We start from the raw sequence: 14,347 nt of genomic DNA on the forward strand, positions 1-14,347 counted from the left end.
ATCAGGAGCTCAGTGCCATGGGATGGTGCGGGCTGACTGCACTGCAATCAAGACATCTAAGGTAGTCACTACAGGCGTGGTGCTTTTACGTAGTGCTTTTCATATTCTTTAATAGAAGGTTTCAACAGGGAGTTAATTAACTGAGTTAATTAACATTTAATAAATATGATGCTTTGTTGAAAAGACAGTTATAGGCAGAATATAAGCTGTGAAGATTTTAAGAAAGGTTTCATTACTGAAATTTCAGTAGGGAAGATTCACAGTTTATCTTATTTATGCCTCTCTTTTAAAGTAACAAAGAAACAGGACTGAAAAAGCAGAGGATGATTTCTGTTTTTCCTCTCGGCTTACAGGTGCCCTCACCTACAGTGGCATCCATCCAGACACCAGCACTGACACTGTCCGTGCTCAGAACTGCCTCAGCCCTGAAGACACAACTGACAAATAGAAGGGGGCCATGTCCTGTTACAGCAGGTGCTCTCATTTGTGGATTCTTATGTAACTGTGCGGTGTTAATCAGGATCGCCCGTTCTACACTGTGTGACGCTGCTGCCGTGCCTCCTAGTTACTTGTTTCTGTATGTAATCATGTATTTTCTTCAATGTGTGGTACTACACATCTTAAAAATGCTTTTTTCACATGAAAAATAATGTGTATTTAATATAATAAGTCTGAAAAAAGGGACAAAAGAGGCTATCCTGGTCCCACTACTCAGAGATAATAATTAACAATTTAACATCTATTTTCTGTCCTTTTCATCAGTGTGTATCAACTATCTCATAAAAACCAGCGAGCACTCTGTGCCTGTTTACTGTGTGGAGACCTCCATTTTCCATTCGGATTTTTATACATTTTACTACAATATTCTAACTCCCCTGTCATGATTTTTAATGACCAGTATAGCATTCTGTCTTGTGGAGGCATCGTCCATTTTACTTCGGACTTAAATAAACTTTTAAATTCCAAGTATATTTAACTGAAATACTGAAAAGAGAACTGTGGTGGTACTGAAACTCCCCTACATCCCTTCCCCTTTTTTCCTGAGGGCAAAACTGTTGACAATGTGGTGTATATATTTCATGACATTTATGCCTATGTATATACACATACATACATAGATACATACACGAATCTGAGAAATCTATGTATATGTGTGTGTATATATGCTTTATTGAAAAATAAGGCCATACTATATGTTTTATGCAGCTCGCTTTATTCACTCAGGGGTATATCATAGACGTCCTCCCACTCCAGACTCACCCGGTCCTTTCAGATAGAGTGGAGGGGTCCCCTGATGTGCAGGTGTGGCCTCTTGTGCAAGGACACCTATGGTGGGAGAGTGCTGTGGACAAGGCCCTGGACCATGCCGAAACGCCGGCCCCATCAGAGCCCACAGCTCGCCGTGATTTACCGCATCGTTGTCTTGATGGTGGACACTTCAGTTTTCTCCAATTTCCACTGTCAGAAAAGATGTTTGACTGGCATCCTTCTTCTGCAAATATTCCTGTGAACTCGTATGAGTATTCCTTTAGTTAAGTCTTCTGGAAATTTAGTCCCTGGATGTGACATTTACATTCATCACAGGCTCTTTTCAAGTGACTCTAGAAATTTCTTCTCCAGTGGGGAATGAAAAGATGTAGAATTACTTATGCAACCATTTCTCTATCGCTGGAAATGATTTCACTTCAGCTTTTCTTTCCACCATTGTAAACAGTGCTGTGAAAATACCCTGATGAGTACATCTTTTTGAACTGATTTTTTTTTTCTAAACGAAACGATTCCTAGAAGTGGAGTTGAGTCTGTGTGTACACACGTTTTTCAGAGTTTACATATCCATTGACATGTCGTCCTCCAAACACGTCGCTCACAGTTTGTTCTCTCACAGATGGACACTAGCTAGAATATCTTTTAAAAATATTTGCCAATATGATGAGCAAATCTGCTTTTTCATTGTTTTAGCATGCATTTGATGACCAGTGAGGTATTCAGCATTTTTCACTTATTAGCCATCTGACTTTTAAAAAGTGAATGATCCCTTTTGTCCTTTGCACACATTTAAGTGAGGGAGCTTCTTGTTGCTTTGTGACAGCTCTTTGTATGTTATAAATATTAACCCCTTGTCTTCATCAACATGCATCACACAGCTTTTACTTGTCATTTCTTGCCTTTCATTTTGTTCAGTAGGTTTACTTTTGTTGTGGCCCAAAATATACTTAAGATAGTAAATGTCTTCTTTTTCGGTTATATTTTTGTTATTATTCTTAGAAATACTTTCTTATAATGGTACAAATCTCTTCTGTAGGTTTTGTAATCTCTAAGGTGGAGATGATAATAGTAATTGTTATAATGAGGGGAAGTTGAATTAAAATGAGCAAAGAGTTGTATTTGCTGTTATTAGTACGTTTTAATATTTACATCACTATCTGTAAATTTTCTGGTGTTCATTATGACAGGAATAGAATTTGTTCTATCCAGGTGATTCTCTGATTGTCCCAGGACAATTATTGAATTCATACTTTGCTTCTTTGATTTGAATTCCCACGTGTACAAAATACTTATGTACACTAGAGTCTCTTTTTGAGCTCATGGTTTATTTCTGTCAGTCTTTCTTTCTTATTCCAGCACCATAACATACATAATGTAAAAATTTATTTAATATCTGAAAGTGCGATTTTTTTTTGATTCTTTCCTTCCATCCCAAATTTTCTTGGCTAGTATTATGACTATTATTCCTGAAGATTTCTAAAATACTTTGTTCAAGTTAAAAAAAAAAAACAGATAAGGGTTTTCATAGGATTTTTTAGTAAGTTTTGAATTATCTTTAGCAGAACTTTCATCTTTACAAAACTGCTTTCCTCCATGCAATATGTTGATGTCTCTACATGCACATCTCTTACTTTACCCCTCAGTACAGTCCTGTAGTTTCTCCATGTAGAACATGGGCATTATTTTTGAGTTTATTCCGGATTATTGTTTATGTTTCAGTTAATTTTGTAAGTGAGAATTTTTTGCAATTATATATTTTAATTGTTTAAACTGACACCTAGGAAGGCAGAATCGGATTGTCAATACTCACTTTGTAACTTGTCATTTAAAATTGTAAGTATTAAATACTTGTTCCAGAATCCTTTCTTTTCTGTTTTTCAAAATTTGTTTCCAAGATTCTCAAAATGGTCATAGCTAAGTAGTATAGGTGGGGAGACAGATGGAGAGAGGTAGTGTGGCTCACGTACAAACTGTGAGCAGTTTCATGGCTGCCTTTAGGCTGGAGAGGCCTCCGAAGAGCCCAGGTAAGACCAGGGATGGATTTGTATGCACTTGAAAGCCAGCTTTCCTGCCTTTATGGTGAAGCCTGGTGGGCGTGGCAGGTAGATGAACAAGGTCTGATGGAGGCCATTGGCTGCACAGAGCGCTGTGTCTGTGAGAACTGGAGACCATCACCATGGGAAATGCTTGGTGCCAGGAACACTGCAGGGGAGCTGGGGAGCCTGTGTGTTAAGGATTTTCCAGCCCTGGGAGTGGGAAGATCAGACTCTGCATTCAGATCTGAGTTTGAATTCATCCTCTCTTGTTTACTGGTCCTCTGACTTTTGTCAAGTTATATACACTCTTTGAACTCCTGTTTTCTTGTCTCTCAAAATAGGAGAATTACGGCCTGCTGCTAGAGTGTTCGATCAGGCTAAATGTTTTGTGTCTATAAGATGCCAAGTACTGTCACAAGTTCAGTGAGAAATGGGCTGTCGCCTCTTCTTCTGCAACTCAGTGCTCGACAAGACATCAGGGGAAAGCCAGTCCCTAATTTTTGTGTGATGCAAGTAGGAACAAAATTAATGTCTTGCCTTTCACTAGCAGTATTCTTACTCCTTTGCTTCATTTACTTCTTTCCTCTTTTCCTTTCCCCTTTCCCCTCCTCCATCAAAAGAGCCTGAGACTGTCTCAGAACACTAGATTCAAATTAGTTTAAAGGTTGTCTCATCCTCATGAAATGATAGTAACTTAAAAAAAATCTGTACACATCTCAGAATTCATTGTATTTGATTTACACACACGTGTGCATGCACACACACACACACACACACACACACACACAATCAGGCTACCTCCCACTTACTGAGGGAGAAGAACCACTTATTCTGAGTTTTCATTCACTGACCATGAGAGCAAAGTGTGTAACGCAGACTTCACCTGGCTTCGTGCATGGTGTTTTTAGTTAGATTTCTGCTTTGTGGCCATAGAATTATTCTCCTAATAGAAGAGAGGAAGTGGAGACATAGATATTCTGCTGAGACGTTGGTGTCATCATATTTGTGTTGGGAAGGCCTTAAGACAGCATAGAGTCATAACTGTTTATGGGTGAGAATCCATGATGGTGTAACTTGGACAAGAACCTGGATCTTCTGCCATCGTTTCCACGCGGGTGAAGAGGCAACTTGGTGGGGGATGGCAGGGATCCTTCTTGCTTGAGTTCTAGGGTCTTGTTAGTTTTCATTGCTCATCTGCCTTTAGTTTAGGTCCATGTGGCCTCTCATGGGAAGGTCACTCTGTCCTGATAAATAGAGTTTCTAATCAGCAAAAAGCTCTGAACCCACTCATATTTCCCAGAGTTTTTTCTGCTGACCTGCTGACACTTTAAATAAATGAGACCTAAGAAACTACTGGATATAAAATCCTTTGTGTTATCGTTAGCCCTCGAGTTCCATAGGAATGGGGTGCTGTCTCAGGCTGTCTATGGCTAGATCTTAACAAAGATAGGGTTATAGGCTGTGCTGCTGGACTCTCCACAATCAAATGTGATTTCCACCTTAGTTTTTAGAATCAGGCAGATGAGTTCAAATCTTGCCTTTACCAGTTATTAGCTTTCTGACCTTGGGGAAGGAACTACTTTTTGTGTAGAATTTTTTGTCTGTAAATAAGTTCAGTATTTATTTTAAGGTTTTTGTTTTAGAATTGAATGAGCTAATTCCCTCATTTATACCTAAAATACTGATCGCATTGTTCTATGATGGTGCCTTGGTTGTTGATTACTAAGGCACTTGGCAGTGAGAAAGAGAGTGGGGGAACCCTGGATTCTAGAGCTTATATTCCAGGATATGGTTGTAAAGGACTGGATGTGCAGTGGATTTTTAGTAAATATCCATTCCTTTCTTAATCCGCATTGATTGTTTATATATCTTTATACTAATATATGAACAATTTTTAATGCAATTTAAATCTTTTCTGTAGTATTTAAAATATGTAGCTGTAAAAAAATAGGTGAAATAAAATTATTTCACTTTTAATTTCTTTTCAATAAGCAAAACAAAATAAAATAGAAAAGAAAAACAAGTATTGAAGGAATAGAAATAACTTTATTTCCATAGAATCAATTCCCTATGATAGGTTTTTTGGTTGTGTTGTTAAACAGCATATAAAATTGATAGGTTGTGACCTATTGGAATTGAGGAAAGAGTGGAGACATACTACCACCAATGCAGTCATTTTGTTACCAAGCCCAAACTCGTTCTGCTTGCTGCATGACAGGCCAATAAATCGGGAGATGAGGTGTTGGAGCAAAGAATAGTGACTTTATTTGAAAAGCTGGCAGACTCAGAAGATGGCATACTGATATCCTGGAGAATCCTCTTCCCCAAGTCAGAATTCAGTCTCCTTTTAGACTAAAAAGGGGCGTGGGTATGGTTGGTTGTTGCAAACTTCTTGCTGTACGAATTGTTTGTTCTTGGAATCCTTTGTTCTTGCAGCTGTCCATGTGTGTCAAATCATGGTGCCCCTGTAAAACCTCACAAAAAAAACAAAGATTATTCTCTATTTTGCAACTTGCCATCTCTACATAAGTGTAGAAGAGTTAACATCCTGAAAGTTCAGAGCCCGGAGAATAGGCTCTCCTGGGTATTTCAGGCTAAAGGCAACTTAATTTTACAAAAGGTACAGAGCTAGCAAGTCTGAGCCTAGAAAACAGCACAGGTTTAAAGCCAAAGGAACAGATCTAACATGCAGTCAAATTTATTCTTTTCTATTACAATTTCTTTTTCTACCTCGTAAATAATTTTAGTAAGAAACATGAGCAATTTTTTTTACTTTTGCTTCTTAGTAACGGATAAGTGGGCCAAATACATTTATGAGAGCAGGGATGCTGTGCGGGCACTGGGGTCACAGCAAACTCTTGTTGGGGGTGGTCAACCCTGCAACATGTCTGATGCCCCGTGGGTGTTGGTGAGGGACCCCATAACCAGGGGCTCTCTTCAGGAATCAGCGTATGGGCATTGACCTCTGGAGACCTCTTTTTCAGCTGCCGGAAATTTTTTCAGATACTGTGACTGAAAAACCACTTCAACTAGGGATAATTAGGGAATAAAGGAAAAGGAAAAGGGCTTGGATTAGAGTAGAAGAGAAGGACAGAAGATCAGGGAGACTGGGGGCTTGGCAGTGGGTCCTTGGGAGAGAGGGGAGCAGAGGTGGGGAGGGGCACGTCTCCGGAACCAGCTCCTGCACATGTCTCCGCACCCAGGCCACACAGCTTTTAATTGGCCAGGACTCTTTCCTTTCTGGATGTCACCCTGGGCAGAAACTTGAGAATCGAAGGTAAGGGGTGGGCAGCACTCACCTAGGGGATCACTGAGGACTTCGTTCAAGTTCACGGTGCCTTTTCTGGTCATGTGTCTTCACTTGCCCTTTATCTTAGGATCTGAGGAGCAGGAGCAAGGAACGCAGGGAGAGATCCAGGAAGACATCTGACTGTGTTAAGAGATGAAAATCACAGCGACACAGGAAGTGAGGACATTTGCAGCAAAGTAAAATGACTTCACAACTATTGCATCAGAGCTGCCGGTGTGAGAGAGCCTAAGCCTGTCTCAGAGTGCAGGGGACAAGCGGAAAGGAATGGTAAATTTCCACTGACAATTGAAATTTTGTTAAATAGCCTGCTACTGTTGCTTGTATCACTTGAATGAATGCAGGCATATTTCTGTGGGCATTTATAGGTTCACTCAACACCACCAGCCCCTCTTGCCCCCATTGGGGATGGGATTTCTCAAGCACAGTGCACCTCCTGCTTGGGTGGGACACGCTGCGGGTCCTCACCTGGGGCCGGGCTGCTGCAGGGCACTGAGTCCCCGAGGCTCGGGCTGTGAGACACGACAGGAACATCTCTGCTCTTGACTGGGGGCCTCCGTTTCCCCCTGCAGTGTAAGAATGCTGGTGACTCAGTTATAAGCATGCTTTGAAGCTGTCCATGTCCTCGCCATTGAGAAGCGGAGCCTGGAATCTTCCAAATTTCTCCAGAATGCGGTCTACATTCACCTTCAGCAGGTGAGTTTATGTCCGTTTATAAGTGGAGGAATTACTGCAGTTTTCCTGGAACTTACTTACCACTATTCCATCTGATTTTTCTGTGCTAGGATTCAATATTGCATGCTAAAAATTCTGGAGTCAGATCTTGAAACCCTGATGAAGAGGATTATTTTATTTCTTTATATGATAGTATTTTACTTTCAAAATTCAGAGTTTTCGGTTCTTTCAAAAAATTTTTGAGGGGTTGGAGAAACAACTTTGCTCTTACCATCTTTGTGACCTGTTGCTATATGTCTCTCACCTGTCTTCTGTCACTTGTGAGGCGGTTCAATTTGTGACCCTGTCCGGGTTGTTCATGTTATAAAACATAAAGTCTGTAAAAGTACAGTCCCTTTTACTCCGAAGACATTCCACAAGTACTACTTAAATCTGGGTGTGGTTTTAAGAAGACAGAATCATTAGAACATGTACTTGCATGTTGCTAGTGCAAAATCCCCAAATCAATAGTCTAGCTCAACATCTAAAATCTTTCTAATCTACCTTGGATTTGTATGGATAAGTGAAGCAGTTTGCTAAGAACTCAAGACCAGGTTTAGAATACAGGCTGGTGTAGCTCAGCAGGTCCTCCCAAGCTGATGCTCTGCCAGAGGGCAGTGCCGAGGGGAGAGGGCGGGTCCTGCCCTCCCTGAGCTGACAGTTTCATGGCAAAGACCTTCACCAGGTGAAGAAATTGGAGTTTCTTCTAAGAACAGTGGGTTTGAAAAGAGTCCAAAAAGCGCGGGAGTGACACAATCCCATTTGCCTCAAGTAGGGGACAGTGGCTGTGGGGCCACTTTGGAGACCCGTGAGTCCAGGTGGGCAGTGTTGGTGGCTTCCACTTGACCGGTGGGACGGTCAGTGGGTAAAAGTGAACAGATTGAGGGCATGTTTAGATGGTAAAAAGGAAAGGATGTATACTTTCTGTGAAGTTAGGATGGAGTAAGGCCCAGGTTTCTGGGTGGATTAATGAGGTAAATGATGGTCCTGCTGTGCTCTGAGGAGGGAAAGCTGCAGAGGGAGTTCTGGGGAAAAACTGATGAGTTCAGCTATGGGTAAATTGAAAGGCTGTTAGATGTGTGGTTTGGGAGCTCTGGTGAAGGCAGTAGTGAGTAGGGGGAGGGGAGAGGGACTTTCAAATCATTTTGTCTTGTGAACATACAAATAAGGATGAGTAATGACACACTTAACACCTCTATATTCTGTATTTAAAGCCCCGTGACATTTTGGTATATTGACTGCAGAGGTTCTTAATTTTTTTTTTAATAGAAATAAAATAAATAGAAACAAAATAGTGGAGTTAATGAATATCTTAGAGTTGATGTGTGTCCTTGTATGTATTTTGAAACCTTATCTGTTTATAACCATAATCTACAAAAAGTTAGCTTGCTTAGCATAAAAGTTAAACAGAGGGACGTGACACACAGTGTTGGGCTTTGAAGCTGATCTTCTCGGGTAAATTATGTCGCCTCTCTGTGCCTTAGTTGCATCTTCTGTGACTGCCCCTGGGCCCCTCATCACAGCTGATTTCCTAGACTGGATGTTGGGAGGGAGGCTGCTGAAGGGAGTAAGAAGTGGCAACTTCTAGGGATACTGAAGGAGACAAAAACAGATTAAAGCCGATAAACTGAGTACAAATACCCTCCAAAGAGAAAGACTCCCACAGTGTTTTGAGCCACTTAGTGTAAGGGAAACAAAATCACGTAGACCCAAAGCTCTTGTGCATATGAGTATTGTGGGTGGGAGGGTGTTATCACAAAAGTGTTGAGAAAAGGCCTTTTTGTTTCCCTTGACGTTTCCAGTAAGGATGTGAGCAGAAGAGAAAACCCCCTGCTTCACAGTTGAAGCTGTTGTTTTGTGCGAAACTGACCAAAGGTTGGAAACCAGCCGTCAGCGGTGCTGGCAAATGAAGACTTCGGGATTGGGTGGATCACTTGCTGTGACTTCCAGGTGAGCTGCTGGCTGGGGGCTGTGAGGCGGGCAGTAGGTTTGCAGGGTGACCCGGGCATAATCCCTGGGTCTGAGGCTGCTGGTCTGACTAGCAAACCTGGGCACCCGCAGTCCTAATGGGGAAGCTCGGGAAGTGGCCTGGGACACCTGCCGTGCTGAGGGCGAGAAGAGGGCTTCCCTGAGGGGGTGTCGCTGCGGAGAGTGGAAACGTCCTTCTGTAGGGGAGGAAAAGCCTCTGAGCAGGGGGCCGGATGCACAGGCAAGACCAGCCTGAGCACGGAGGCTTCTGGGAGCCGGAAGTCATACAGTGGCCCGAGCAGCCTTGTTCCTGCGAGACTGCAGGGAAAAGATGCTGAAAAGGCAGGCTAGGGTCAGACCCTTTGGTGTGTTATGAGTGACAGGAAAGGACTGTTCAGGCAGGCACGAGAGAACCCTGTGGGCGTCCCAGCTGGGGCGTCACACCAGAGGGAGGAGCAGAATTATAGACTTTGCCACTTATTAGCTGTGTGACTTTGAGCAAGATCACCCCACCTCTCTATATATATCTTCATCTGTAAAGTGATACAGTGACAAGCTCGTGTCATCAGAAGGCTTAGTTTAGCTCTGATCCTCTTTGTCCAGTCCTGTCACTGCTTCCCTGCAAGGTTCTGCAGCGGCTGCTCTTACCCTGAGAAGGGAGGGCTTGCAGGGACATTGTAGCTCCCGAGGGCAGGAAGGGGTTGCTTTAAATACAGACGTGTTGCCGCCTGCAGCTGCAGACCTGAATGCAGTTTGGTTGACGGTCCTGGAGGGGACTTTGGAGGCCTTAGGTCGTGGAGAGTACTTTGGACGCCTTAGCTTCGTCTTAAGTCTTGTTTTCCCTTGCGGACTGGATTTGCCTTTGCAGATTGATGCTGAAGATTTGGGCTTCTGGCAAATCTGTTTTCAGAGATGGGTATATACGTAAAATATCGTATAAAATAAAATGATTTATTTAACGTGTGGGACTTCGCAGCTGTTGGGAACAGCTCTGTTGGCCTGGTCTCCACGGAGGACACCAAGGGTCAGCAGAGCGTGCGGGAGGGCAGGTAGCCTGCAGTGCTGCTGCGGGGTGTTATCCCCAGTAGAGCACTCTGCTGAGTTGACTCTTCTCTGAGTTTGGTTGCCAGATGAGCAGACAGCAAATTAATGAGTTCTGGTGGGATTGTATAATGACAGGAAGAAAGAGGAAACTGTAGTTTTTCCGGACTAAAACACGCTTTTGGTTCCTGATCCAGTGTGTCCCATTACAGAATTTATGAGTTGTGACTATTCTGGGACTTCATTGAAATAAACGTTCAGCCTAAATGTTAAAAGTTATGTTTTATTTGGCTGGAGGACTCGAGCCGGGATGACAGCCTCTCAGATCACTCTGAGGGACTGCTCCCAAGAGGTAGGGGAGGAGCTAGGATATATAGAAGATTTACAAGAAAGACCAGGTAGTTGGAACAATAAAATATTGCTTGTTATCTAAAGAAAACCAGATATCTCAAGTTCAAGTATTTAGTGCTTTTCTATGTATGGGAGGAAGCAAACATTTGGGTCATTGAATTCATTCCTTTGGCAAGTACCTAGCTATCTACGGCCAGTATCCTGTCCTTTCTTAGCCTGAGTCCGCTCAGAGGGTACCACTGTGAGTGGCTGAGAGGCTGGGCTGCAGGCATGCACTCGCTGGGGGGTGGCAGCAGCCGCTGATGACTTGGTTTCAGCATTCTTTGTTTACTGACATGGTTGCAGTATTTTCATTCACATTGTAGTATTTTCATTCACAGTGCTCCCCTTTGGTCCTAAATTCGACCAATATTTTGAGAGACGTTTCATGACAAATTTTGTCCCACGGTGCTGGGATGGCTCAATCCTAGTTCAGGTGAAGAATCTTCTGAGTTGCCATTCAAGGTGTTAGTTTTTTTTATCAGGCTCTGTTGATACTAAAAGTTCTCTGGATCACCTGTATTACTAGTCTATTATGATCCAGGAATTGTTTACCCTTCATTGCTCATTCCCATACCTAGAATCACACTATTACAATTACTTTATTCAGGGTTATAACTTTTATCTATTTCTTCAAGATGTTTAGCCATCATCAATCTTGTAGGCCTAGTTACACATTGGGAAATGTAACAGACAACAATTTTATAAAATAGACAGTATATCAGTAATACAGCTAGTAACGTTAATAAAGTCACGAGTAAGAATTTAACAGTCAAGAAGTTGTAATTTTGGGTTAAAATTTTGCTTGTATTTCTGATTGAGTTTGAGTGATCTTATGAGAAATTTCATATTTATGGTCAGGGTCAGAGCAGGTATTAATTGGCCAGGTGATATCTCCCACCTTGTAAGATTAACAGTGGCCTAAACAGAACTATAATTTATTTTTAGAATAACATTTCTGAGGGCTATCTAGTTAGAGCCTTGGAGTAGGGAAACCCACCAAGGTAACACAGAAGTACTAGACATAGGTAATTTACCATAAACTTAACAATTGGAGTAGTTCATAATTAAAGGTAGGAGAAATTATCACAGTAATTGTTATGCAGGCCTGGTCCAGTGTCTTGGGTCAGCTGTCTACCTCAGATGTCATCTTCTTCTCATCCTGGCCTGGTAGCTTTTTCTCCATTTGGGCATTGTTTTAAGGTGAGCAGTGCTCTATAGGCCAGTGCACTGCAGGGGCTATTTCTGATAGGAAATGAACCCTAAAGTCCATTTCCTTCAGTTTGGTGTGTATGGTCTAGTTAAGAGTACCTGATAAAGGGTCCTTCCATTCAGGTTGGAGAGAGTTCTTTAAGTCATGCCTGTTCCAGTATGTATAATCCCCTGGCTGCAGGTAATGGGGCACTGGAAATTTACCCAAGGATAGATTACTGAGCTTCAGAAACAAACCTAGAGTACCCTTTTCATAATTCAATTAAACTGTACAGCAATGTGACATAACAGCAAGGAATGATCTGGGAAGTGTCTTAGTAAATACGGACCTCAATTAACAAAACTAGAATTTAATATCCACTAAATTATAATCTTTTTTCTCTCTAAAGTTACCCTCATTTTTCTCAAATAAAGCCATGTCAAGATTAATTTGTTTACAATTAAAGTCTGATTATTTGATCATATAGGCTTTTTTAAATTGGCTGTGTTGGAACTTTTAATTAGGAGTCTCAGGGTAGAATGTTAATAAGGTTTGCTAAGGCCAGGAAAGCCCTGTCAAGGTCTTGTCATGGATTTCTGCCTTACAGATTTAGGTAAATTCTTTTGTCTTTAAAATCCTTAAAATACCTTGAGATTCCTATATCTGTTAGGAGATGATCTTCCTCATTTGTCTGATAGAGCCACTGGGGACCTAAGAGTTTTTAGCCGATTGAGGGATCAGATAGAGAGAAAAGATAACTGTTCCAAGTCTGATTACATAGGTATAATTTATCAAATTGCTGTGAATCATAACTAGCTTAAAGAGAAGAGATTCTTTATGTCTGGGAAACAGGTTAAAAGCCAGTAGTATTTTAAACAAGATCAAAAATTATAACCATATTCACCAGTTTACTCAGTCCCATGTAACTAATTCTTTTAATCAGTTTTCATTGTAACTTTAAAATTTCTTACCCAGTTTAGTTCACTGCTATAGTTTGAAATTTATTAGAAACCAGTAAATCTCCTTGAAGAGAAAGCATTTTGCAAAACCATCAGAAGACAACCATTAACTGTCTATAAATGACAAAAGATTTAAAAGTATGGTTAAACTGTTACACTATAATCGATAAAGAAACCTGGTCACTATACCCAGAATTATCACTGGTAACATTTCAGATATACCAGAATTTTAGGGAGTCCATATAATTTCTACAATATCTATATTAATAATATTTTCTCATACAATATAACCTTAGAAGATTTATTATTCATTTGACAATACCATGTTATTTAACATGCCAAATGAAACTTACTAGATTAAAATCTCTCTTTGGGATGTTTCAGGGGCCCTCTGTAACATCCCAAACTTAACTGGAGATTAAAAGAACTTTAATTAGAAATTGATATTTGGGGAGCTTGTTAAAAGATTTCAAAACACTTGGTCAGATAAACATATAGATCACTGTAACGTAGTACTTATTCATTAACAAGAAAATACGTCAAAGGTAAAGGCAGAACAGATAGTTAAGTGATATAAGAAGCTTTACAATCTGTTACTGAAGGTGGATTAACATTTTAAGAAAATATTTTCCTCTTAACAGAGAGAAAACCAAATCTAGTCTTGTACCTGCTTACTTCTAAGATTCATTTACTTTGCCCAAGTTGATTCTAGACTTAGCCAATTCCGACCACATACGGAACTCTTTCTTCATGGTTCCTCTTCCACAAGCCTTCCACAGCTTTCTATACTCATATTAGTGTGTCCCTTATTTTCTCTTCCATTCGGAAGTAACCAGCTTCAGGAGATATTCACTATTTTTCATTAACAAAATATAATTCCATTCTTATAACTTCTTTACACATTTATCTTATTTTCCTAGGATACTGAGATCATTCCATTAATAATAGAGACTATTTCAGGGTGGCACCAACCATTTATTAATGTTTATAAACACCTTTATTTTCTCTGTAAGAGGAAGTTACATGTTAAGTAATTCATATTTCAATCTTATTTTATCTGAAAATGGCATAGCTATTTAATAAAATCCTATCATTTGACTTAATTTAGTACAACTCTAGAATTTAAAGATACCAAACATTTAGAGATTATCTTAAGCATACATTTTAAAAATATATTTTAAAAATTTACCCAAAGATCTCATCTCATTTGCATTTAATTTACTTAAAATTTTACCACACCACATTACTGTTTTTTTTTTTCTTGACCAATCTGCAACAGATATAACAGGATCGTATTTGACTTTCATTAAACCTAGGTACAGTAAAGGTATTATACTTAATATTGATGACTTTAAAGATGTTTATATTAATTAGAACATTCTTAAACTAAACAATATCAAATATTATCTTAATATTGAATATTCTCCAGTTCACGTGAAGCTGAAATTCAATTTGGTCCGTTTTTATTTTAAAA

At 40.3% G+C, this 14,347-nt stretch overlaps 1 non-coding gene across 4 annotated transcripts in view; it reads left to right on the plus strand.

Annotated features, from left to right (window-relative positions):
- Positions 1-14,347, plus strand: part of LOC116151727 (uncharacterized) — a 62,564-nt gene that overhangs the window by 29,601 nt on the left and 18,616 nt on the right. For 3 of the 4 annotated variants that reach the window (XR_010381341.1, XR_010381340.1, XR_010381342.1), the window contains 4 exons: positions 354-474; positions 6,680-6,879; positions 7,182-7,305; positions 9,126-9,273. This is a non-coding gene — a transcript (uncharacterized LOC116151727). Of the gene's footprint in view, positions 1-353; positions 578-6,679; positions 6,880-7,181; positions 7,306-9,125; positions 9,274-14,347 lie in introns of all 4 variants that reach the window. The other variant, XR_010381339.1, reaches the window with a different exon arrangement.

This window comes from Camelus dromedarius, chromosome 6 (assembly GCF_036321535.1).
Source record: "Camelus dromedarius isolate mCamDro1 chromosome 6, mCamDro1.pat, whole genome shotgun sequence".
In the NCBI taxonomy this organism is placed as follows: Eukaryota; Metazoa; Chordata; class Mammalia; order Artiodactyla; family Camelidae; genus Camelus; species Camelus dromedarius.